The sequence below is a fragment of the Triturus cristatus genome, chromosome 2_1, assembly GCF_964204655.1.
Source record: "Triturus cristatus chromosome 2_1, aTriCri1.1, whole genome shotgun sequence".
Lineage (NCBI taxonomy): Eukaryota > Metazoa > Chordata > Amphibia > Caudata > Salamandridae > Triturus > Triturus cristatus.
This window is the reverse complement of record NC_140581.1, coordinates 595301474-595327571: the sequence shown is the minus strand read 5'-3', so window position 1 is coordinate 595327571 and position 26098 is coordinate 595301474.

Below are 26098 nucleotides of genomic sequence, written 5' to 3'. Positions count from 1 at the left end.
ACGGTGATGGATCAAACCCAGATCTGTTGACTGGGTGTGAGTGTTTGATTGGTTCTGATGCTCCGTCCATCACCACCCCCTTTTGTACCGCTTTGTTCGCCATAAGTTGGCAGGGTATGCTCAGACGTGAGTCCCTTGCTCACTTTGCCACTGGATTCAAGCAAGCCTGGCTGAAGACGGCTGAAATGCCAGAAACCGGTCCTAGGAAGCTTGTTTCCGGTCCAGGGAAGGCATGGCTTGGCAGCTCGGGCTGGACTGTTCCCATGAGGCACAGGGTCAGACTGATTTGCATATGGCTATGTCTGAACTGGGGTGGCAGAGTGGGCTAAAGAACGGTGATGGATCAAACCCAGATCTGTTGACTGGGTGTGAGTGTTTGATTGGTTCTGATGCTCCGTCCATCACCACCCCCTTTTGTACCGCTTTGTTCGCCATAAGTTGGCAGGGTATGCTCAGACGTGAGTCCCTTGCTCACTTTGCCACTGGATTCAAGCAAGCCTGGCTGAAGACGGCTGAAATGCCAGAAACCGGTCCTAGGAAGCTTGTTTCCGGTCCAGGGAAGGCATGGCTTGGCAGCTCGGGCTGGACTGTTCCCATGAGGGACAGGGTCAGACTGATTTGCATATGGCTATGTCTGAACTGGGGTGGCAGAGTGGGCTAAAGAACGGTGATGGATCAAACCCAGATCTGTTGACTGGGTGTGAGTGTTTGATTGGTTCTGATGCTCCGTCCATCACCACCGCCTTTTGTACCGCTTTGTTTGCCATAAGTTGGCAGGGTATGCTCATATGTGAGTCCCTTGCTCACTTTGCCACTGGATTCAAGCAAGCCTGGCTGAAGACAGCTGAAATGCCAGAAACCGGTCCTAGAAAGCTTGTTTCCGGTCCAGGGAAGGCATGGCTTGGCAGCTCGGGCTGGACTGTTCCCATGAGGCACAGGATCAGACTGATTTGCATATGGCCATGTCTGAACTGGGGTGGCAGAGTGGGCTAAAGAACGGTGATGGATCAAACCCAGATCTGTTGACTGGGTGTGAGTGTTTGATTGGTTCTGATGCTCCGTCCATCACCACCCCCTTTTGTACCGCTTTGTTCCCCATAAGTTGGCAGGGTATGCTCAGACGTGAGTCCCTTGCTCACTTTGCCACTGTATTCAAGCAAGCCTGGCTGAAGACGGCTGAAATGCCAGAAACCGGTCCTAGGAAGCTTGTTTCCGGTCCAGGGAAGGCATGGCTTGGCAGCTCGGGCTGGACTGTTCCCATGAGGCACAGGGTCAGACTGATTTGCATATGGCTATGTCTGAACTGGGGTGGCAGAGTGGGCTAAAGAACGGTGATGGATCAAACCCAGATCTGTTGACTGGGTGTGAGTGTTTGATTGGTTCTGATGCTCCGTCCATCACCACCCCCTTTTGTACTGCTGAGCAGAATTATACAGTGGCTGAACGAGAATTGTTAGCCATCAAACTGGCATTTCAGGAGTGGAGACACTATTTATTAGGGGCTTGTCACACAGCTACTATTTATTCAGACCATCATAATCTTCAATTTTACCAAAACATCTAGGCTTTAACACCACGCCAACTCCGTTGGCTCTTGTTCTTTCTGTGAAATTGACCTAGATTCTTGAGAGGAAAGCTTCCTTAGACGTTAGTGTCACTAAATGCTTATTAGCAGCAACACTATAGAGGTAACTCCTGGAAATACAAGTGAATTATAGACTTAGGGGCAGATTTATGAGGTTTTGTCGTAGGGAAGCGCAGCAGGCCTTCCTGCTGCGCTTCCTTACGGCAAAAGAAAAGGGCAGGGATGCGCCGTATCTATAAAATGCGGCGCATTCCTGTCCTTTTCCCCTGCGCCGGCGCACAATGGGCTGCCTGCGCCAACGCAGGCACCTCTGCACCATGGTGCAAGGGTGCCTGCGTTGCGGGGACGAATATTTTTGTATAGGAAGGGAAACCTTTCTGTACAAAAAGTAATCACAAGAGGTTTTTCCTCTTTGTATGGGTGCTGCAGAATGCAGCACACATAGAAAAAGGAAAAACGAGGAGAAATAAAGATATTTCTCCCCGTTGCGCCTCCCTTATGCCTCCCCTGGGGAGGCGGAAGCTTTTGGCGCTGCCTCAGATTTACGATTTCTCATAAATCTGGGGCAGTGTCAAAAGGCCATGGATGTTGCTGGGAACGCCCCCAGCAACACCCATTGCACGCCCCTTTAACGCAGAACACTGCGTTAAAGGGACTGATATTTATGAGGCAGCATTAAGCCACAAAAAGTGGCTCAGTGCTGCCTGATAAATATCACGCAGGCTTCTGCGCCACAGAACGTCACAAAAAGTGACGTTCCGATGGCGCAACAGGCGTCATAAATCTGCCCCTTAGTTGGCATACCTTGAGTTTTTCTGATTGTTAATAATTCCAGGTGATCCTAGGTTGGAGACTTTCGCTACTCCTGAGTTTTTCTGATTGTTAATGATTCCACTTGCTCCCAGGTTGGAGACTATCGCTACTCCTGCTCGTAAGAACTCGAATTCTGGATGGCCCAGGTGGCAGATGGTGTCAGTGTCTTCTCTTCTTGTTTTTTCTCTCATCCCAATCCCCTTCCCTCTTGGAACATCTGCCAGGGCTCCTGTGTAATCAGTAGCGCTGAGAGTTGTTCCGAGCAGGTTGAGGAACTTGTATCGCCCCTGCGGACAGCCCTAGATTTCAGGCGAGTTGCTGGTCTCACATGTGACACACAGCACCTTCAAGATCTTTACAAAGCAATCGGCTTGCATGTACCATTAAGCAGGCTTCTCCCTCAGCTGAGAAAAATCATTTGTGAACGCTGCTAAATCATCCCTACTCCAAGGAACATGCATATACCCTCCACAAGGCACCTCTCACAGTGGATAAGTCTCAACTCCTGCTGTTCCCCTCCTGGAAATGGTGTTTTCCCTGCCATCTTCCTAATGCCCTTTTTCTTCTACCATCTTTCCTCTCAGTTGTCAAGCATGCTCCATGCTGTGTATCCCTAGGATCAGCTTTCAAATGAGTGTTTTCAAGCCTGTCTCTCTTTTCTCTTCCAATTCCTAGTCACTGTAGTTCAACCTATGGTTTCCCTGTAACATTTTTGTTTTAAACAGGTCTACCTCATATCTTTGAGCCAATTCTGTCAATTTCTCAAGTGCTCAATTCGCCTTATGAGTAGCATCCTTTGCCGCAAACAACAACTCATCCTGCTCATAAGTGTCTATTCTCTCCAAAGGCAAATTCCCACTGAATATTTCATCTACCTCAGCAATCAACCTCACCACATCCAACAACTTTGCCTTTACGTCAGCCTTGATCGTGCCCTGACTCAAGTTGCTATGCTGTCCTTCTCTATAACTGCTCTGGTTTCTTTGTCAATTCCTAAATTTGTGGTCTCTTGGACATGCTGATTTCCAGAGGTTCCCTGACCTGCAACAGCTTCTGGTATCCTTCCCAAGGGTCCTCTGACTGGAGCTTCTCACATCCTAAAATCTGAATTTGAGTTTGCTAAGGATACAGATCGTATGGTACTAGACCCAACGCGTACTCTCGAAGGACCTGCAGTTGCTGGCAACGGGGTACACGATTCTTCAAGTACCAGAAACTGATAATTCCCACTCATTATCACATTCCTTCCTGGGCTGATCCTTTCTTCAAACCCTGATTGTTGCTGACTAGAGATTTCCACTTAGCTCAGGACATGCATAGAAACTACAGGTCCCATTGGACCTGCAGTTTCTGTACCGGTACCGTAAGGGCTTCCGGCAACCATAAGGTAGCATTGACTTCACTTGACTCTGCACCTGCTAAGGTGGGTATTCCTGTTCATTCTACTCCTGTTGAAATCCTTCCCACTATCCCTGCACTAGGGCCTGCCTGTGTTGTTACGACTCTTTCCGTATTTGCTGCATTTGCCTATTCTCGCCTTCCTTCCTCTGAATGTGGATTGTAAGGTGGAGAATGCTCTGACAATAACCTGTGTAACAAGCTGTCATCGGTATCGCTCCCATTATTTCCATTTTCTCCTCCATTTGTATCCTGAGTATCTCCCTCTCTCACTAGCATTGAGTACAACCTATCTCCCTCGATGGTGTCTACTCTCCATGTCTCAAATTGTGCATCCCATGGCGCATCCTGATATGCCTTCTTTGCCTTTTTCCTCTTTCCATGAAATCTCTCCATGTTCTTTGCAAGTGCTGCTCGCATCTACACATCCAATGCCTCAGACTGTGTCAGTCTAGGTGGAGCCCGTAGCGAAGACATCAATCCCCTCAACTGATACAACAACTCTAATCTGAAAGAGCCATAGCTTTGAAATGTAAATCACTCTCTTTTGGTGATTTTATGCAAATTTTGAATCCAAACTATGGTATAGAGTTCTACATTCATTGCCATATAGTCAGACCCTCCAGGATTTCGTGATTTCGTGGTGTGCCGCAAAATCGGCACTTTTGTAAAAATGCCGCGATTTTTACAAAAGTGCCCACGAAATCGGCACTTTTGTAAAAATGCCGCGATTTTTACAAAAGTGCCCGCGAAATCGGTAATGTGCACAATCAGACAGCAACTGCTGGTGACTACGTTTCATGGGGAGACGCTTCTTCCCAGTTTAAGAGGGTGCCTTTATCGTAGCAAACTCGGACAGAAAGAGGACATCTTGAGATCTAAACCGAGTGAAGAAACTGGTATGACAATGGCAACATGACAAATGTAGGTGGAAGGCGAGAGAAGGGCAGGCGGCAAGCTTCCTGGTAACAGAGTTGGCACAAGTAAGGGCCAGGCGGACGAAAGGTGCCGGGCATCATGGCCCAAAAGGCAGTCAAGAAGATGAGATGAGGACAAAGGCAGGAAGGAGTGGCATGGCAGCGAGCACCTTAGGGTAGAACCTGGCGCGGGTAGAAATCAAGAGAGAGGAGGACATTTTCCAGGTATCAAGTGAAGTGACTAGGTAAGACCAGGATATGAGTTGATGAGGTTGCAACTGGATTAAAGCAGGGAGTAGAGGAAAGGTAAACAGGAAGGGACCATCTTGGGGGCATACAGGCAGGGATACAGGCAGGTAATTTATGGGAAGCAAGGTGATGGGTACCATGGAGACAAGGGACCAGAACAGGACACTTAGCGTGCAAGCAGTGAACCCAATGGGGCAGATCAGCAGCAAAATCCATCCATACATGTCCTGTGTAAATATTTGTCACCCTAGCAGAATAGTAAAAAAACAAGCATTTGCAATGCAATAGGTCCCACATTTACGCGAGTTCCAGCTACTGCCATTGTAAATGACAATGCCTTTAATTTATGTTTTGGTTTATAAAACATAAATAAATGGCATTGTCATTTACAATGACAATAATTTGAACGCGCGTTCATTGCAAATGTTATAACGTTGTGCCCCTCCGCCCCCTTCACCTGTGAAAACATAAACGGTCGGAGCCCTAGCCAGACCCTCCGGGATTTCGCGATTTGCCTTGAAGCATTACACGGTTGTATAGTGCCTTATTATTAGATTCTCCTCAGCTGCTCCTAAGTGGATTCCACAGGTCATATACTGTGACTGGTTGCATAATTTCAATGTCACCATTGGCAAGGGGGAGACAGACACACTGTTTCCCTGGATTCCTCACAGACAGCTAGGAGTTGTGGAGCCAGAATTTCACAATCAAACCATTTGCCCTCAGGCCTTGCCAGAGGGAAGGCTCCGATTCACCTGTACAATCTCCTCAATCGACATGGGCTTGTCAAGATAATGATAGTGAGCCCCCTCACCAATAGTGTCAAACAGAAGGTGATGTGTGCCTGCCTGAGGTCAGATGTAGATTGGTAAAGGTCAGTATATAGGGGAGAGACCAGTTAAAAATCTCCTCAGCATCATGTGCAGTGGTGTAGTCTTCCTGGGGCATTTCAATAACGTCAGACTTGGTCCATGAGTGGCATAGTAAGCGTGCCAAGGTTCTGCCCTGTCTGTACCCTCTCCATATCGTCTGGCTCTAGGCCCCATGCTCAAATAACAGAGCTCTCCTTCCATTATTTCTCTCTTTCCCCCAAGATTAGCGTGGATCGCAGCCAGCACCAGTGTCTTGCTCCACAAAAATGTTTTACCTCACTAGGGTAGGTTCTGGAATACCATTTCCCATGGGATGCTACCAGCCCATCTTTTATGGGCTTCTCAGAACCTACACTAAAGCAAATGGAGGAATGCATTTCCAAGGGATGACAGCCTTCACCTATGGGCTGCTTCCTCTGTTCCATATCCCAGGTTGCCTATTTCAAAGTGGAATACTCTGCTAAAAGAGTTTCTATTAATTTAAGGCTGAGAATGAATGATTATGAGTAAAATAAAGTGCCGCAAAAATGCCGCTAAATTTCCATATTTGTGCCGCTAAATTTCCATATTAGTGCCGCTAAATTTGCTAATCCATGCCGCTATATCCTGGGGGGTCTGAGTATCCTCGGGTGGTAGTTCCTCACCCACTCGAGTAACCACTCCCTGATCGGCCCTGAACAAATCTCGCAATACCCTAAAGCATCACATGGTTAAATCCAAATTTCCGGTACAAAAGGGGGTGGTGATGGACGGAGCATCAGAACCAATCAAACACTCACACCCAGTCAGCAGATCTGGGTTTGATCCATCACCGTTCTTTAGCCCACTCTGCCACCCCAGTTCAGACATGGCCATATGCAAATCAGTCTGATCCTGTGCCTCATGGGAACAGTCCAGCTCGAACTGCCAAGCCATGCCTTCCCTGGACCGGAAACAAGCTTCCTGGGACTGGTTTCTGGCATTTCAGCCATCTTCAGCCAGGCTTGTTTGAATCCAGTGGCAAAGTGAGCAAGGGACTCACGTCTGAGCATACCCTGCCAACTTATGGCGAACAAAGCGGTACAAAAGGGGGTGGTGATGGACGGAGCATCAGAACCAATCAAACACTCACACCCAGTCAGCAGATCTGGGTTTGATCCATCACAGTTCTTTAGCCCACTCTGCCACCCCAGTTCAGACATGGCCATATGCAAATCAGTCTGATCCTGTGCCTCATGGGAACAGTCCAGCCCGAACTGCCAAGCCATGCCTTCCCAGGACCGGAAACAAGCTTCCTAGGACCGGTTTCTGGCATTTCAGCCATCTTTAGCCAGGCTTGTTTGAATCCAGTGGCAAAGTGAGCAAGGGACTCACGTCTGAGCATACCCTGCCAACTTATGGTGAACAAAGCGGTACAAAAGGGGGTGGTTATGGACGGAGCATCAGAACCAATCAAAAACTCACACCCAGTCAGCAGATCTGGGTTTGATCCATCACCGTTCTTTAGCCCACTCTGCCACCCCAGTTCAGACATGGCCATATGCAAATCAGTCTGATCCTGTGCCTCATGGGAAGAGTCCAGCCCGAACTGCCAAACCATGCCTTCGCTGGACCGGAAACAAGCTTCCTAGAACCGGTTTCTGGCATTTCAGCCATCTTCAGCCAGGCTTGTTTGAATCCAGTGGCAAAGTGAGCAAGGGACTCACGTCTGAGCATACCCTGCCAACTTATGGCGAACAAAGCGGTACAAAAGGGGGTGGTGATGGACGGAGCATCAGAACCAATCAAACACTCACACCCAGTCAGCAGATCTGGGTTTGATCCATCACCGTTCTTTAGCCCACACTGCCACCCCAGTTCAGACATGGCCATATGCAAATCAGTCTGATCCTGTGCCTCATGGGAACAGTCCAGCCCGAACTGCCAAGCCATGCCTTCCATGGACCGGAAACAAGCTTCCTAGGACCGGTTTCTGGCATTTCCTCTATCTTCAGCCAGGCTTGTTTGAATCCAGTGGCACAGTGAGCAAGGGACTCACGTCTGAGCATACCCTGCCAACTTATGGCGAACAAAGCGGTACAAAAGCGGGTGGTGATGGACGGAGCATCAGAACCAATCAAACACTCACACCCAGTCAGCAGATCTGGGTTTGATCCATCACCGTTCTTTAGCCCACTCTGCCACCCCAGTTCAGACATGGCCATATGCAAATCAGTCTGATCCTGTGCCTCATGGGAACAGTCCAGCCCGAACTGCCAAGCCATGCCTCCCCTGGACCAGAAACAAGCTTCCTAGGACCGGTTTCTGGCATTTCATCTATCTTCAGCCAGTCTTGTTTGAATCCAGTGGCAAAGTGAGCAAGGGACTCACGTCTGAGCATACCCTGCCAACTTATGGCCAACAAAGCGGTACAAAAGGGGGTGGTGATGGACGGAGCATCAGAACCAATCAAACACTCACACCAAGTCAGCAGATCTGGGTTTGATACATCACCGTTCTTTAGCCCACTCTGCCACCCCAGTTCAGACATGGCCATATGCAAATCAGTCTGATCCTGTGCCTCATGGGAACAGTCCAGCCCGAACTGCCAAGCCATGCCTTCCATGGACCGGAAACAAGCTTCCTAGGACCGGTTTCTGGCATTGCATCTATCTTCAGCCAGGCTTGTTTGAATCCAGTGGCAAAGTGAGCAAGGGACTAACGTCTGAGCATACCCTGCCAACTTATGGCGAACAAAGCGGTACAAAAGCGGGTGGTGATGGACAGAGCATCAGAACCAATCAAACACTCACACCCAGTCAGCAGATCTGGGTTTGATCCATCACCGTTCTTTAGCCCACTCTGCCACCCCAGTTCAGACATGGCCATATGCAAATCAGTCTGATCCTGTGCCTCATGGGAACAGTCCAGCCCGAACTGCCAAGCCATGCCTCCCCTGGACCGGAAACAAGCTTCCTAGGACCGGTTTCTGGCATTTCAACTATCTTCAGCCAGTCTTGTTTGAATCCAGTGGCAAAGTGAGCAAGGGACTCACGTCTGAGCATACCCTGCCAACTTATGGCGAACAAAGCGGTACAAAAGGGGGTGGTGATGGACGGAGCATCAGAACCAATCAAACACTCACACCCAGTCAGCAGATCTGGGTTTGATCCATCACCGTTCTTTAGCCCACTCTGCCACCCCAGTTCAGACATGGCCATATGCAAATCAGTCTGATCCTGTGCCTCATGGGAACAGTCCAGCCCGAACTGCCAAGCCATGCCTTCCCTGGACCGGAAACAAGCTTCCTCGGACCGGTTTCTGTCATTTCAGCCATCTTCAGCCAGGCTTGTTTGAATCCAGTGGCAAAGTGAGCAAGGGACTCACGTCTGAGCATACCCTGCCAACTTATGGCAAACAAAGCGGTACAAAAGGGGGTGGTGATGGACGGAGCATCAGAACCAATCAAACACTCACACCCAGTCAGCAGATCTGGGTTTGATCCATCACCTTTCTTTAGCCCACTCTGCCATTCCAGTTTCCCTCCTATAGTCAAGATTTTGTCAATCACAACTTCCTGTGGACATCCAACCAATCCCAGAGTGGCATTACACAAACTGGCCTATCACGGCGTGGCACACTCTTACGTCATGCTTTTCCTCCTCACAGAGGCTCACCCTCCTTCACAATTATTCAGTTTGCGTTCACTCACACAATCACAAATCCGTATTTGTGTGCCTTTCTAAGAGAACAATAGAATTCAATTGCTCAAGAGCATTTACACACAGCGACCCTCGACCTGCGCCGGTAACCTGAATCAATATAGTCCACCCCTGCACACAAGGTTTACAATATGATTCCCACACGTCCCATTCACACAAAGTTCCCTGTCTTAGGTAGAACAGCTGATGATGTCTTACGACAACTCCTCAAATCTGTGATCAGACAGTCACAATAACCCTGTGTCCTCTACACCATTTAATACATCTAGGGATCTTGGGCCACTTCGGGGCCTGAAACTCAAATCTCAATCCTTGGACCACATCAGCCCAAAACCACATCACCCGACTTTCACACAACCTCAGCCAGACATCACAGAACCATCACAATCCCGCAAGCTAATACACAACACATCCCTAATGATCTTCATTCCTCCATTCGCTGCTGTTCTCTCTGCACCATCAAGCTATGTCGGTCTCTTCCAAAGCCCGTAGTTCTACGCTCTCCATCATTGGGCTCTATTTTGGGGCTCTAGGGGTCTAGGTCTTTTCTATATTTTTCTGGATTCTCCTGTTTCATGCAACAACCATCCTACTCTGCTACCGACTGAAGGAGTCGGTGTTAATATTCTAGATCTGCTTTGGAACCTCAAATCAATGATACTTTTGACAGCATAAAAGCGTGGCGGGGAGAGCAATCGCTAGCCAATCAATCTTTTTCAGTTCCAATTTACCATGACTCCTAAGAATCTCAGACTCCCAATTAAGATTAGTTAGTTTATTACAAAGCCAAGAACAGCTGGACATACAGGCAACTCAAGGTGAGGGTGTAGAAATACATCAGAACTAATAAAAAAACAAATCTATGGATGAAGTTAAGGCGGTGCAACATGCACAGGATGATCAGTAAAAGAATCAGGATACAAAAGATAAATCAGCAGACATCGAGATTTCCCTTAATTGGAAGTTCGTGGGTATAAAGCATTAATCTGTCCCTACACTACCACTAGCGTGACATCCCTACTTAGCATTTCCTAAGGCAAGATCCAGTAAGGTGTCAGCGTGTGAAGTCTTCCTAATAAGTCTCTTCACCATAGATGGGTCTGGCAGAATAAAGCTACAGAGCTTGTTCTAAGAGGCTCTCTCTCTCAAGGCAGGGCAGAAGTCCCGGACACTTTTCCTAACTTCGATACATCAATACCACAGGTAGTATCTCAAGATGCATTGCAGCATCACACCATCCAGTCAAGCCACCTCCTCATAGGTGATTTTTCATTAGGTAGTGATGCTCCCAGGCCTTGGCAAGATGACCTTAATTCCTTCCCAGTTGTGCTCCGATGAGAAAGTGCAACAGCTCTCCATCATCAGTATCAACGCTCAATGTATCGTCTTCTCCCTAAGCCTAACTCCTACAACAAAAACATTATTCCAGTTAACAAGGATGAATTTGCCACCTGCAACATAAATGTGAGAAAGAACAAATCCAACATGCACATGAAATTCAACTATTAAATCTAATGAGAGAGCTTCCAGAGCAAATGCATTTCAGGCCTACAGAAATTTACCAACATAAAAGAATCGCACACAGGCCTCATGAAATTACCTATAGAATGAACACTTTAACTGAGCACTTATAAATTAACATGCTACATAAGCACATCAAGTACGTGAATAATTCTTAGCAGCAGGAATGAATTTCATGTTAATGTTTTCAACTAAGCACATCTAGATTCAACGTTAATCTTTGCACGTTTACATGAAAATATAACACACCTCCTTTCACATTATTACAGTATATGATCTACTGTTCCAGGTTAATATGACAAATGATTATATGCGGGTGCGGACTACTCGTGATTATGATGCAGCCCTACAAATACCCATACTCTCATGGGTATGAGAGCAGTGTCTGGATTGGCTGTAGGGGAGGCTGGGAGCTTCAGTCTGTACCCAGAGGAGCAGAAGAGACTGTCAAGCATAGTGGGAAGCATAAGACCAGCAGGTACGTTTTAAAACATTTTGTTGTGTGTTACAGTCCACCGCGCTGCTCCTGAGCGCCCCGGATGCTGCCCCACCACATTTCCATGACACCAGACGCTACTGTCAGAAGTTAGAGATGAAGGCAATCAAATAAAGTGGACAGATCAGTGTAGTGGAAAGGCATATCTGGGTAAGTAAGGAGAGGAAGAAGGTCAAAAGGTCAATCATTTCCAATGTGTTCCTTCTCTCCTGGCTTGTTATGCAGATTGCAGATTGGTGCATATGGTGTGCTTTGTGAATGTAATTTGTAGGACTACTTGAGTAGAAAACCTTTCCGTAAGTGTGTGTCATTGCATGCAGCATTGAAAGCAACCATAATGTCTGTCTATTCTCGTTCTTGAACAAGTTATCGCAGCATCTGCGGCGGTGCCAACCATTGCTTTTGCGGTCTCATCAGCCAATGAATCCCCTGTAATGTGCACACCAACACGCTGATGATTCTGTGTGTATATATAACATGAGCCTGTGGCAAGCATTCCTTCAACTATGCCACCTGTTCCCAAAGCATCTTGTACTTCACTGTGCAGCCTGATGAAACCCTGAATCCATTCTGACTCCAATAATGAAGATACTCATTGTATTGTATCCGAAAAAGAGGGAGGGGGGGACCAGGAGCAGGTTAGTGGTCCAGTGCCTGTGCTCCGAAAAGTCAATTGGGTAATTACTGTAAGGCACTGTTCCAGGGTCGGTCTGATTGAGAATCAACCCAGACCGTACCTCAACAGAGAGAAAGTAAAGAGAAGGATCTATATGATAGAGGTCTAGGGTGGGGTACTTAGGATGGGGGGAGACAGCATGAGTGTCTCGTGTTGCCCTCACACATCCCGAGGGATGTCATGCTTCATCATCGGGCGGTGCTCCTCGTCGGGCCGGCGGTGCAATGCCCTACGGGTCCCCCGAAGGGTCTCTTTAGCGGAGATCTTTTAAGAGCGCTGCCGTTTGGTGCATGCGGGTATGTGGAGGGGAAGTACCAAGGTCAGTGGTGCTAGTGGTGTGTGCAGGAATAAAAATACCTAAGGGTTACCAGGGAAGCTAGTTTAATAAGAAGGTACCCTTGGTACATTAAAATACGTGGCAAAAGTGTTACTAATTAAAACGTGATGTGTTTAGTAGTAACTAAAGGTACAGGTCAATTGGTCGACATGTTTCGCGCCTAGTGGTGGTCAAAATGATCCGGGGCGCTTCATCAGGACCAGTAGAGGTGAATAGTGTGGGGAGAGGTGCCCAGACTATGTGTAGTGGCGGGGGGTAAAATATCGCCCTCCCACTCGGCAATAAAGGGGGGGGTGTTTAGTGTCTCCTAAACAGGTGGTGTCTGCAGGGAGAGGTAAGTTATGCCCCCTTTGAATTAGACCTAGATCAAAGGGAAGATAAAAGAAGGAGAAATGCAGAAGTTAAAACATATGCGGACTGGCCTTGTCGGTCCGCATAAGTACATAGTGATCCTGAGAGATCACACTTTTACAATGAGACAGTCATAATGTCGTGCACCCTGAAGCCCAGGCTAGTCTCAGATTTCTATAGGAGCGAGGAGACGTGGGTGTGGTCCCATGCCAGTCACGATGTGGTTGGTCCCGGGCCCCGGTGGCGGTCACAGAACCCAGCTAGAGGTTCGATAGGTAAACTGCTGTACCCCGCGGGGCCCAGACACCTCCAACCTGGCTGTGCAACGGGCTTACCCGGCGTGTCATCCACTGGGAGCGTCAAGTAGACACGTGTGTTGTATGTCCTACTCGAATCGTAGTCTCAACACAGAAAGGTGCATTTATGGTAATCTTACCTAAAGTAGGAGCTGGAGTCGCTCCTTGAGTTTAAAAAGCGGCGTAGGAGGCCCACACCATCTAGGGCTGTAAGTTGGAAAGAAAGCATAACAGCAGGAAATACCCAAAGGGTAAAAGGAACAAAAGTGAGGCGTTAGATTTAACTTACATCATAGCCGTTTGTAGAGCAGGAGATTTTGCTTACGTAGTGATCTGGGTAGTCTCGAGTCATACTCACGGGTTGCTCAGGTGACGGCACTGGAAACCTGCCCGGTCCTGACGCCTACTCGAAGGTGAATGTTGTTTGCCTTCCCCATTGTATTTAAAGACTGAGACCCGTGATCGAAGGAGGTGCCTGTTTCCGGTTCTGACGGCACGGAAGGTCATGAGAGGCCGGAGCTGCGCATGCGCGGTGAAGTAAGATGTTTCCAGTGTTCTCTTGTGCATGCGTGAGGAGGTGCTTTTGGCGCATGCGTGGTGTGTGTTAGTTACTAGCGCATGCAGGCCTTGTTTACGAAATGTAAAGCCAGGAGCCAAAAACCAGATCACAAAAAAGTGGCAAAACATGGGTGTGACAGTGTCTGCCCATCCTGTAAGATTGCCCGGGTCGAGGAGGTGGTGGTATGTGGGCGGGGGCATATGTGAACTAGCTCACGGGTGTTAAAGGTGTAAAAGTTCACATCCGTTGCAGGCTAATGTTTTCAATTGAGCAATGCAGCTAAAAGCTAACGTGACACATTAATTATTCAGTTATGTTGCTTCAGGCTGGTGTAGAACGGTTTGCACATAGTACATGCACACAACAGTGTCAATGTTAGAGCTCAGTCCATGGGATATCGTCATTAAGCCCCTGGGTGTCTGTGTGCAGACGGTGCACCCAGCGTTGTTCACGCCTAAAGAGCGACTCACTACTCCAGTTATTGTTGGATTCCAGAATGGTCCACTGGATCGCTTCGCACGGGTGTCCTTTTTCCAGAAAGTGGTTCGTCAGTTTTGTGGCTGCGCGCGCTCGTCTGATGGTACTTTTGTGTTCGCTGATCCTAGTTTTGATGGGTCTGGTGGTCATGCCTACATAGTAAAGTTCGCAGGGACACGAGATCAAGTATACACAATTTGTGGTGTTACAATTCGTGTGCTTCCTTTGTTCCCACTTCAGCTCGCCAATTTCTAAGACTTTCGTGTGTCGTGTCGTGGTGCAAGCACTGCATGAGCCACACGGGTAGTGCCCCTTAACTGCTGGCAAATCCCAGAGAGTGTTCTCTATTCTCGCTGGTTTCTGGCGTGGCCGTGTATTGATCAGTTGGTCTCTCAAATTGCTGGTTCTTTTGAAGGCAAACCGAGGTGCTGGGATGTTAAGTGTATCACTATTGATGATTTTCCAGTTGCGGTTGATGATTTTTTTAATTTTGTTGGAGAGGGGGGTAAAGGTTGTGACGCAGGTGATCACGTTGTTGGTCTCGGGCTCTCTTGTTTCCAGGAGGCCCTCACGAGTGTTGTTTCTAGCCCGTTTTTTAGCTTGGTTAATTATTTTTGCTGGATAGTGCCTCTTCGCCAGATTGTCAGATAGGGTGTAGGCTTGTCTCTCAAAATCCTGTAGTTTGCTGCAATTTCGCCTGATCCTGAGAAATTGGCCATAGGGTAAATTCTCCCGTAGAGCTTTAGGGTGGTGGCTCTTAAAGCTCAGGAGGCTGTTGCAGTCAGTCTCTTTTTTGTACGTGCTGGTGTGAAGTGTCCCATTTTCTAGTTGGATCAATAAGTCCAGGAAGGGGATTTTCTCGTCACTGGAAGTCATGGTGAAGCGTAAATGGGGGTCCAGATTGTTGATCCACTCGAAGAATTTCATTGTCTTAGATGCCTGTCCTCTCCATAGGATCAGCACATCATCTATATACCGTTTCCAAGTGACCATATGTCGATGAAATGGGTTGGCGTCTGTGAAGATGTGGTTGGCCTCAAAATGTGACATGTACAGTCCCGCCAAGCTCGGCGCAAAGGTGCTCCCCATGCTGGTCCCTTGTACCTGGTGGTAGATGGTGGTTTTGTACATAAAATAGTTGTTAGTGAGAGCAAGGGTAATGAGGGCCGAGATGAAGCTTGCTGGTGTCGAAGTTGGAAGTTCTGAGTTATGTAACAGACTGCTTACCACTTCGATGGTTGCTTCCTGCGGGATATTCGTATACAGTGCTTCCACGTCCAATGTGAGCAGTAAGTTGATTTCCTCAGTGTTTTCATCATTGATGGTTTGGATGAGGTTGAGCACATCTCTGGTGTCTTTGAGGTAAGCTGGAGTGGCCTGGACCAAAGGGCGCAAAAAGAAGTCACTGAACTGACTCAAGGGTTCCAGAAGGGAGCCTATCCCTGACACGATCGGACGGCCGGGGCAAGGGGTAACCCCCTTATGAATTTTAGGTAGAAGATAGAAGTAGGGCATCCTAGGGGACGAATTCACCAGAAAAGCTGCTTCTTTAGAGGTGATCCATCCCTCTGTGGCTGCTTCGTTGACCATGGTCCTGATTTGATTCAGTAGCCTTGAAGTAGGATCGGTCTCTAGGATCTCGTAGTACTCAGTGTTGTTGAGTTGGCGCAAACACTCCTTCTCATAATCTTGTATGTCGAGGATCACAGTGGCTCCCCCTTTGTCCGCAGGTTTTATTATGATGGAATCATCATTCTGAAGGGTGGTCACCGCCCTCCGTAGTTTTTTGGGGAAGTTGTTGAAGGCGTTAGGAGGTTCTAGTCGGTTAACCTCCTTGAGGACAGCTTTTTCGAAAGTGAGGACCTCGTGTGGGACCATACCAGCGCTGGGGGTGAATTTCGACGGAGGTCTCAAGCCAGTGTCGTCCTCGGTCTGTGTTTGGTTATCTTTGAAAAAGGCCCTCAGTCTCACTTTACGAAACAGTTGATGCAGTTCCTCGTTGGTTCTGAAGTTATCCTCCTGTGGGGTGGGCACAAACCCAAGTCCTAGTTCCAAGGCTGTGGTCTCGTCGGTGCTCAGAGGTCTCGAAGACAGGTTGACGATCAGTTTTTTTGTTGGTGTTGTGCCATGCTTCTCGTTGTTCTCTGTTGGTTGTCCGGATCTTGCCAATATACCTGTTTGTTCCCTCTTCTTCTTCCTCTGCCTCTGCCCCTGCCTCTGTTCTGAAAAGGTGGAGGAGGGTTATGGAGGAACGGTTGCTGAAAACCCTGTTGTAGTGGGTTGTATGGTGGGTACCACATGGGTCCGTGTTGTGGGAATGGTTGGGGCGGAAAACCATAAAAAGGTGGTGGCCCTAGTGGTGGTGGTAATAGACCCTGTGGGTTGGAACGACGACCCCAGCTATTGTTACTCGAGTTGCTACCCGAAGAATGACCTGAACGGTTGGACGTGGATGATCCATCGTCAGAGATTGTGTCGGTCTCTGTGGGTTGGAAATCCTCTTTTGTATAGGGATAGATTTTCTCCCTATCGAATCTCTTCAGGTCCTTTTGTAGTTTGTTTATCTTCTGGTTAAGCAGGTAATCTCGATGGTCAGAGATTTCTGAGTTTATTTCTGCTAAGCGAGTTTTATATGCAGAAAGGCTGATACTGGTTTTTAGGCCGTTCTCAGCTATATTAATCTTGACAATCAAGGCATCCGACAAGCGTTTTGCGGTACTGATGATCAAAATGATCCAATCTCGAGTGCATTTCCATGCAATTTGGCTCCATTCGCGTCTGAATATAAGGTCTTCCAAAAAGATCCTTGCGGACCAACAATCCGACATGTCTCGGGGAGAGTAAGGTTCAGGGAGTGGAGTGCTTAGCACGGCGGATCAGCCGAGGGACCCTCTCTTTCACCTGTCTTTCCCCTTTTTTTCTTCTTCCTCTCCTTTCTTTCTTCTTCCTCTCCCACTCCCTTTTTCCACTCCCTGAACCTTACTCTCCCCGAGACATGTCTTTTTCAACCCTGGGGGAGAATCTAGGCCTCAGCTACGGTGAGGACATTGTGGCTGAAATCCTGAGAACTCCATCACTCTTAGATGGTGATGGCAACACAGCAGGGACCAGCGCACAAGGCGACTGGAATACCCTTACTTCTCTCAAAAAACTTCAGGTTAAGACCGCTCTTCACGGCTCTATTATGACCGAATACCTCAGAGCAAACTCAGCACCTAACGGATTGTTGGTCCGCACGGCACCAAGGATCTTTTTGGAAGACCTTATATTCAGACGCGAATGGAGCCAAATTGCATGGAAATGCACTCGAGATTGGATCATTTTGATCATCAGTACCGCAAAACGCTTGTCGGATGCCTTGATTGTCAAGATTAATATAGCTGAGAACGGCCTAAAAACCAGTATCAGCCTTTCTGCATATAAAACTCGCTTAGCAGAAATAAACTCAGAAATCTCTGACCATCGAGATTACCTGCTTAACCAGAAGATAAACAAACTACAAAAGGACCTGAAGAGATTCGATAGGGAGAAAATCTATCCCTATACAAAAGAGGATTTCCAACCCACAGAGACCGACACAATCTCTGACGATGGATCATCCACGTCCAACCGTTCAGGTCATTCTTCGGGTAGCAACTCGAGTAACAATAGCTGGGGTCGTCGTTCCAACCCACAGGGTCTATTACCACCACCACTAGGGCCACCACCTTTTTATGGTTTTCCGCCCCAACCATTCCCACAACACGGACCCATGTGGTACCCACCATACAACCCACTACAACAGGGTTTTCAGCAACCGTTCCTCCATAACCCTCCTCCACCTTTTCAGAACAGAGGCAGGGGCAGAGGCAGAGGAAGAAGAAGAGGGAACAAACAGGTATATTGGCAAGATCCGGACAACCAACAGAGAACAACGAGAAGCATGGCACAACACCAACAAAAAAACTGATCGTCAACCTGTCTTCGAGACCTCTGAGCACCGACGAGACCACAGCCTTGGAACTAGGACTTGGGTTTGTGCCCACCCCACAGGAGGATAACTTCAGAACCAACGAGGAACTGCATCAACTGTTTCGTAAAGTGAGACTGAGGGCCTTTTTCAAAGATAACCAAACACAGACCGAGGACGACACTGGCTTGAGACCTCCGTCGAAATTCACCCCCAGCGCTGGTATGGTCCCACACGAGGTCCTCACTTTCGAAAAAGCTGTCCTCAAGGAGGTTAACCGACTAGAACCTCCTAACGCCTTCAACAACTTCCCCAAAAAACTACGGAGGGCGGTGACCACCCTTCAGAATGATGATTCCATCATAATAAAACCTGCGGACAAAGGGGGAGCCACTGTGATCCTCGACATACAAGATTATGAGAAGGAGTGTTTGCGCCAACTCAACAACACTGAGTACTACGAGATCCTAGAGACCGATCCTACTTCAAGGCTACTGAATCAAATCAGGACCATGGTCAACGAAGCAGCCACAGAGGGATGGATCACCTCTAAAGAAGCAGCTTTTCTGGTGAATTCGTCCCCTAGGATGCCCTACTTCTATCTTCTACCTAAAATTCATAAGGGGGTTACCCCTTGCCCCGGCCGTCCGATCGTGTCAGGGATAGGCTCCCTTCTGGAACCCTTGAGTCAGTTCAGTGACTTCTTTTTGCGCCCTTTGGTCCAGGCCACTCCAGCTTACCTCAAAGACACCAGAGATGTGCTCAACCTCATCCAAACCATCAATGATGAAAACACTGAGGAAATCAACTTACTGCTCACATTGGACGTGGAAGCACTGTATACGAATATCCCGCAGGAAGCAACCATCGAAGTGGTAAGCAGTCTGTTACATAACTCAGAACTTCCAACTTCGACACCAGCAAGCTTCATCTCGGCCCTCATTACCCTTGCTCTCACTAACAACTATTTTATGTACAAAACCACCATCTACCACCAGGTACAAGGGACCAGCATGGGGAGCACCTTTGCGCCGAGCTTGGCGGGACTGTACATGTCACATTTTGAGGCCAACCACATCTTCACAGACGCCAACCCATTTCATCGACATATGGTCACTTGGAAACGGTATATAGATGATGTGCTGATCCTATGGAGAGGACAGGCATCTAAGACAATGAAATTCTTCGAGTGGATCAACAATCTGGACCCCCATTTACGCTTCACCATGACTTCCAGTGACGAGAAAATCCCCTTCCTGGACTTATTGATCCAACTAGAAAATGGGACACTTCACACCAGCACGTACAAAAAAGAGACTGACTGCAACAGCCTCCTGAGCTTTAAGAGCCACCACCCTAAAGCTCTACGGGAGAATTTACCCTATGGCCAATTTCTCAGGATCAGGCGAAATTGCAGCAAACTACAGGATTTTGAGAGACAAGCCTACACCCTATCTGACAATCTGGCGAAGAGGCACTATCCAGCAAAAATAATTAACCAAGCTAAAAAACGGGCTAGAAACAACACTCGTGAGGGCCTCCTGGAAACAAGAGAGCCCGAGACCAACAACGTGATCACCTGCGTCACAACCTTTACCCCCCTCTCCAACAAAATTAAAAAAATCATCAACCGCAACTGGAAAATCATCAATAGTGATACACTTAACATCCCAGCACCTCGGTTTGCCTTCAAAAGAACCAGCAATTTGAGAGACCAACTGATCAATACACGGCCACGCCAGAAACCAGCGAGAATAGAGAACACTCTCTGGGATTTGCCAGCAGTTAAGGGGCACTACCCGTGTGGCTCATGCAGTGCTTGCACCACGACACGACACACGAAAGTCTTAGAAATTGGCGAGCTGAAGTGGGAACAAAGGAAGCACACGAATTGTAACACCACAAATTGTGTATACTTGATCTCGTGTCCCTGCGAACTTTACTATGTAGGCATGACCACCAGACCCATCAAAACTAGGATCAGCGAACACAAAAGTACCATCAGACGAGCGCGCGCAGCCACAAAACTGACGAACCACTTTCTGGAAAAAGGACACCCGTGCGAAGCGATCCAGTGGACCATTCTGGAATCCAACAATAACTGGAGTAGTGAGTCGCTCTTTAGGCGTGAACAACGCTGGGTGCACCGTCTGCACACAGACACCCAGGGGCTTAATGACGATATCCCATGGACTGAGCTCTAACATTGACACTGTTGTGTGCATGTACTATGTGCAAACCGTTCTACACCAGCCTGAAGCAACATAACTGAATAATTAATGTGTCACGTTAGCTTTTAGCTGCATTGCTCAATTGAAAACATTAGCCTGCAACGGATGTGAACTTTTACACCTTTAACACCCGTGAGCTAGTTCACATATGCCCCCGCCCACATACCACCACCTCCTCGACCCGGGCAATCTTACAGGATGGGCAGACACTGTCACACCCATGTTTTGCCACTTTTTTGTGATCTGGTTTTTGGCTCCTGGCTTTACATTTCGTAAACAAGGCCTGCATGCGCTAGTAACTAACACACACCACGCATGCGCCAAAAGCACCTCCTCACGCATGCACAAGAGAACACTGGAAACATCTTACTTCACCGCGCATGCGCAGCTCCGGCCTCTCATGACCTTCCGTGCCGTCAGAACCGGAAACAGGCACCTCCTTCGATCACGGGTCTCAGTCTTTAAATACAATGGGGAAGGCAAACAACATTCACCTTCGAGTAGGCGTCAGGACCGGGCAGGTTTCCAGTGCCGTCACCTGAGCAACCCGTGAGTATGACTCGAGACTACCCAGATCACTACGTAAGCAAAATCTCCTGCTCTACAAACGGCTATGATGTAAGTTAAATCTAACGCCTCACTTTTGTTCCTTTTACCCTTTGGGTATTTCCTGCTGTTATGCTTTCTTTCCAACTTACAGCCCTAGATGGTGTGGGCCTCCTACGCCGCTTTTTAAACTCAAGGAGCGACTCCAGCTCCTACTTTAGGTAAGATTACCATAAATGCACCTTTCTGTGTTGAGACTACGATTCGAGTAGGACATACAACACACGTGTCTACTTGACGCTCCCAGTGGATGACACGCCGGGTAAGCCCGTTGCACAGCCAGGTTGGAGGTGTCTGGGCCCCGCGGGGTACAGCAGTTTACCTATCGAACCTCTAGCTGGGTTCTGTGACCGCCACCGGGGCCCGGGACCAACCACATCGTGACTGGCATGGGACCACACCCACGTCTCCTCGCTCCTATAGAAATCTGAGACTAGCCTGGGCTTCAGGGTGCACGACATTATGACTGTCTCATTGTAAAAGTGTGATCTCTCAGGATCACTATGTACTTATGCGGACCGACAAGGCCAGTCCGCATATGTTTTAACTTCTGCATTTCTCCTTCTTTTATCTTCCCTTTGATCTAGGTCTAATTCAAAGGGGGCATAACTTACCTCTCCCTGCAGACACCACCTGTTTAGGAGACACTAAACACCCCCCCCTTTATTGCCGAGTGGGAGGGCGATATTTTACCCCCCGCCACTACACATAGTCTGGGCACCTCTCCCCACACTATTCACCTCTACTGGTCCTGATGAAGCGCCCCGGATCATTTTGACCACCACTAGGCGCGAAACATGTCGACCAATTGACCTGTACCTTTAGTTACTACTAAACACATCACGTTTTAATTAGTAACACTTTTGCCACGTATTTTAATGTACCAAGGGTACCTTCTTATTAAACTAGCTTCCCTGGTAACCCTTAGGTATTTTTATTCCTGCACACACCACTAGCACCACTGACCTTGGTACTTCCCCTCCACATACCCGCATGCACCAAACGGCAGCGCTCTTAAAAGATCTCCGCTAAAGAGACCCTTCGGGGGACCCGTAGGGCATTGCACCGCCGGCCCGACGAGGAGCACCGCCCGATGATGAAGCATGACATCCCTCGGGATGTGTGAGGGCAACACGAGACACTCATGCTGTCTCCCCCCATCCTAAGTACCCCACCCTAGACCTCTATCATATAGATCCTTCTCTTTACTTTCTCTCTGTTGAGGTACGGTCTGGGTTGATTCTCAATCAGACCGACCCTGGAACAGATACTCATTGTATGACTGCACACAGTAATGCGAAACGCACACATTGAGTGTGGGGAATCCAACATCAGTATTCTGTAGTGCCAGTACAAGAGCCAGTACTAGAGTACTTCCGCCAGCTGCCCCGTGCAATCACCAAGTGACTGCGTGTAAGTTTTTTCAGGATGGAAGGTTCCATCATGCATACTGCCATTTATGACCACGCATGTGGCTGAATATTGCTGTTATGTCCCTAAGGCAGTTTGTGAAGGACCATCAGTGTAAATGAGGTAGTCATAGCGATCTAGAGGCATTATTTTATTAGGTAGAGGATATTCTTGTCCATACTAGAGAAATGTTTGTGTTTGCAGTGTAGAGTCAAATCTGTAGTCTACATCTGTTGAAGTGAGGGAGTTTGCCTATTGTATCCATCTTGGATGTAGAACTTTTGCATTTGGAACACTAGATATGATAACTGCCTTTAAGGTCGGTACTGGGGTCACAACAATAATTTCTTTCCCTTGAGTCAGGGCATGCTCTCCCAGTACAGCAGTCTGAACTGCTGAAAGATTCTTTTCAGTCAGTGCAAAACGCATTTCAGCGTTTTTATAGAGATGCAATTTATATGCAATCGGTACTGTGTCACCTTCATTGAAAGTGACATATGTGTTCCCTGATGTACCCACAATTACATAAATCACCCGGTTTGTAGTATTTACGTGTGTGTGAGTGTTTGGAAGCTATCAAATCAGCTCGTACGAAATGTAAAATGTCAGCGTGTTCTTGTGTTCAATGTGTACTTGAAATGTCTGGACGAATGAGGTCTTAGGACGGTACTTTCGACATACTTTCACCTTATGAGTTGGTTCCAGTCTGCCTTATTTAGCCTACAGTATCCCCTTTTTCCCAACCTCTGATTAGCACAGAGGCTTTGTCAACACATGCGGTGTTCAAGTCACTCATGAGTTCAAATCCACGTTCTGTTACACAAGTTTAATTTTTAATCTTTATTGGAAATTATTGAACTTATGGCATAATTATTTTCCTTTTTTTGTAATTCATATATTTTGGTTGGAGAATTTACAGCTAGTGTTCTCCTACGCAGACTGCCTGCCCTTTTCAGCCTCATCACAGGCTTTGTTGGAAAAGGATGAACTATTGCTGTAAAGTCCCCCTTTTTATTTGGGTTTCCTCACTGGCATGCCCCTCTCTGGTGCCATCGATACAGGCCAAACTAGAAATCAAATCACCACTGCGAATTTCTTTTTTGCATGGCTATCTGCAGACATGCTACAACCCCATAGGAGGGTGGCTGTCAATTGTCACGCCTCCCGACACGCCCCTTCCATGAGGACGTGACGCGGTGGCTCGCCGCTCTCCTTATATTCGGCACTTCTAGGAGGCTGCCTGCACACCATTCTCATCTCGCCGGAGCGTGCACGCCACTAGGAGCGATCCAAGCTCCTTAAGATAAATTCTACACTTTTCTACATACTAAAATCACTCTCCTTGGTGCGATATCTACGTATGCTCCATTTTATTCTTTTTTTCTTTTTACCTCCAGGGACTTTGCATTGAACTTAGCCCTTTGTCCAGATATTCTTCCTTTCTGGATTTATTCTTAAGTCCACCAGTGAACCACTTTCAGTGGATTTAAAGGTGAGCCTACACAATACCCTTGTTTAATTTCCCTCAAATTGAGCTATAACCTGCTCCCTCTTGACACGAGCTCTCTCCTTATAAGGAGTGCCGCACTCAATAGATATCTCCTACTACCAGGAAATTTTCCAGATAATATATCAAATTTATATTGTTCATAGTCCAGCTAGTATGTATTACTATTGTTTCAACAGCTATGTATATTTACATAATATTAGATTCCTACTGTTCCCTAATTCCTAACCATTGTTTTTCTAGACCCAAGACATTCTTAGTCCTGATGAGACTTTCCTATCCTTAAAGGGTCGAAACACCGTCGACACAATTACAGAGACAGACAATGTTTCTGTTTTTTGCTGATACAATGATTGAATTTGTGTATCCATGATTGTTTTTAATTGAAACTGCTGCCTCTTACTTGTATCAACCAATGTATCTCTTTTTGCTTATGTTGAATCACACCTTGTCTTATTTGTCTTTGGTTCTGGTTTGTTTACACACCTTGGGTCCTTTAAAACTATTTTCCTGTTGTGCAGGAGGCAAATTCCTCAGACTTTGGTGTAAAGCTAACGCGGCAGCTTTTTCTTTTTATGTTACTCAACATTATGGTCGATACTGCGGCAAAATTGCCCATCCGTTTCATCCCCAAGTTCAGGGCAGGTGCTGCCCCTGCTCATTCTATACCTGTTTTAATACATCAGGTAGAACTGCCAAGGAAGAGGTACTATGTGTTTTGGTATATACTACAGCAAAGATTGTATCCCAAGTGGCACAATCTTCTACAGGGGAAGCAATGCCAATTGGCAAGCAAATTGTTAGTATCCTGAGCTTGTTTGTTTTTTCATACAATCCAAAACTGAATTTCTTCCCTTTCGGTAGGAATTCTCCCCATCACTGCATTTAATGTTTGAGGGCTAATGACTGGTGTAGCTAATTTTGGTGCTTCTGCTTGAACAGTCCACAATGAGGTCAGTTTTAGTGTTTGCAACACAAATTGTGAAAGACTTCTGTATATTGTTACTATATTATTATATATTCCCCGTATCTGGCCTGAGGTCAGACAATCAACAGTGGGATGGGGTGTGTATCCGGCTAGGGCTGGCCACGTCACCCCCTCATTGCTGAGTGAGCCCAGACTCACATTTTGTATACTATGAGGACGGGTACCTTTAAACCAACTGATATGTTCTTGGTAAGTAAGTGGAATTTCTACCTCATCATAAGGAGTGTATTCAACAGGTATTTTACCTGCTTCATATTTGTGAAATAGCCATTCAGCATCATCCACAGCACGGAATTTAACCCATGATTTAAATGCCTCCATCCTAAATGCTTCGTGTGCCTCTACCGCGAAGGTAGCAGATCAAAAACACTTTATTCGATTATTTAAAATCATAAAAGTATACAATACATGATTAAACAATTTAAAAACGATCTAACAGTTTCATAAGTAAAAAAATAATTTATCTCGGTGAATCATTTTGAAAAAACTAATTAATTTCCTCCAATATGGCTACCTGTCATTCCTCCTTGACCTAATAGATGCAACGAGGAAGCTAGAAACGCCAAACATAGTTACAGGGGATTCCATTAGTTGTATAAACAATAGTGCAGGATTAATTTGTACAAATGCTTTCTCTCTCAGAATAGGGACAATAAACCTTTTCCTAGCTTCAAGATACAAGGGACAGAAAAACATGAAATTCATGGTATCTTGGGGAGAAAAGTCATCACATTTACATGGGGCCGCATCTTCCGGCCTAGACCAACCCTGTGGATCACTTAGTACTAAATGAATCTGGTTGAAACGGAATTTAGTCAATAGCCATCTATGATAACAATTCGTGACTGTTGACAGATAAGGGTGCATAGCCAAAGATAGATTAAGCAAGAAGTAAGCCCTTACTGTAGGTTTGCTTAACTCCTGGGATTCTCGCTCAACTTCGCAGTGCTTTATAAGATTAGTTTTAACCCACATTAAATCAGCTTTACATAGACCTTCAGGATTGGAGAAAATCTCTGGGCGCCCAATTTTCTTAGATAGCTTTTTAATGTAGGACAGCCACTGGATTTCCTTCATGTTATCTAATTTGATACAATCTCTCAGGATACTATGATTCAACATAAGATCCGGATTTAACCAGGTTCTGATCCATAACATAATAGGAGCTATTTTTATGATG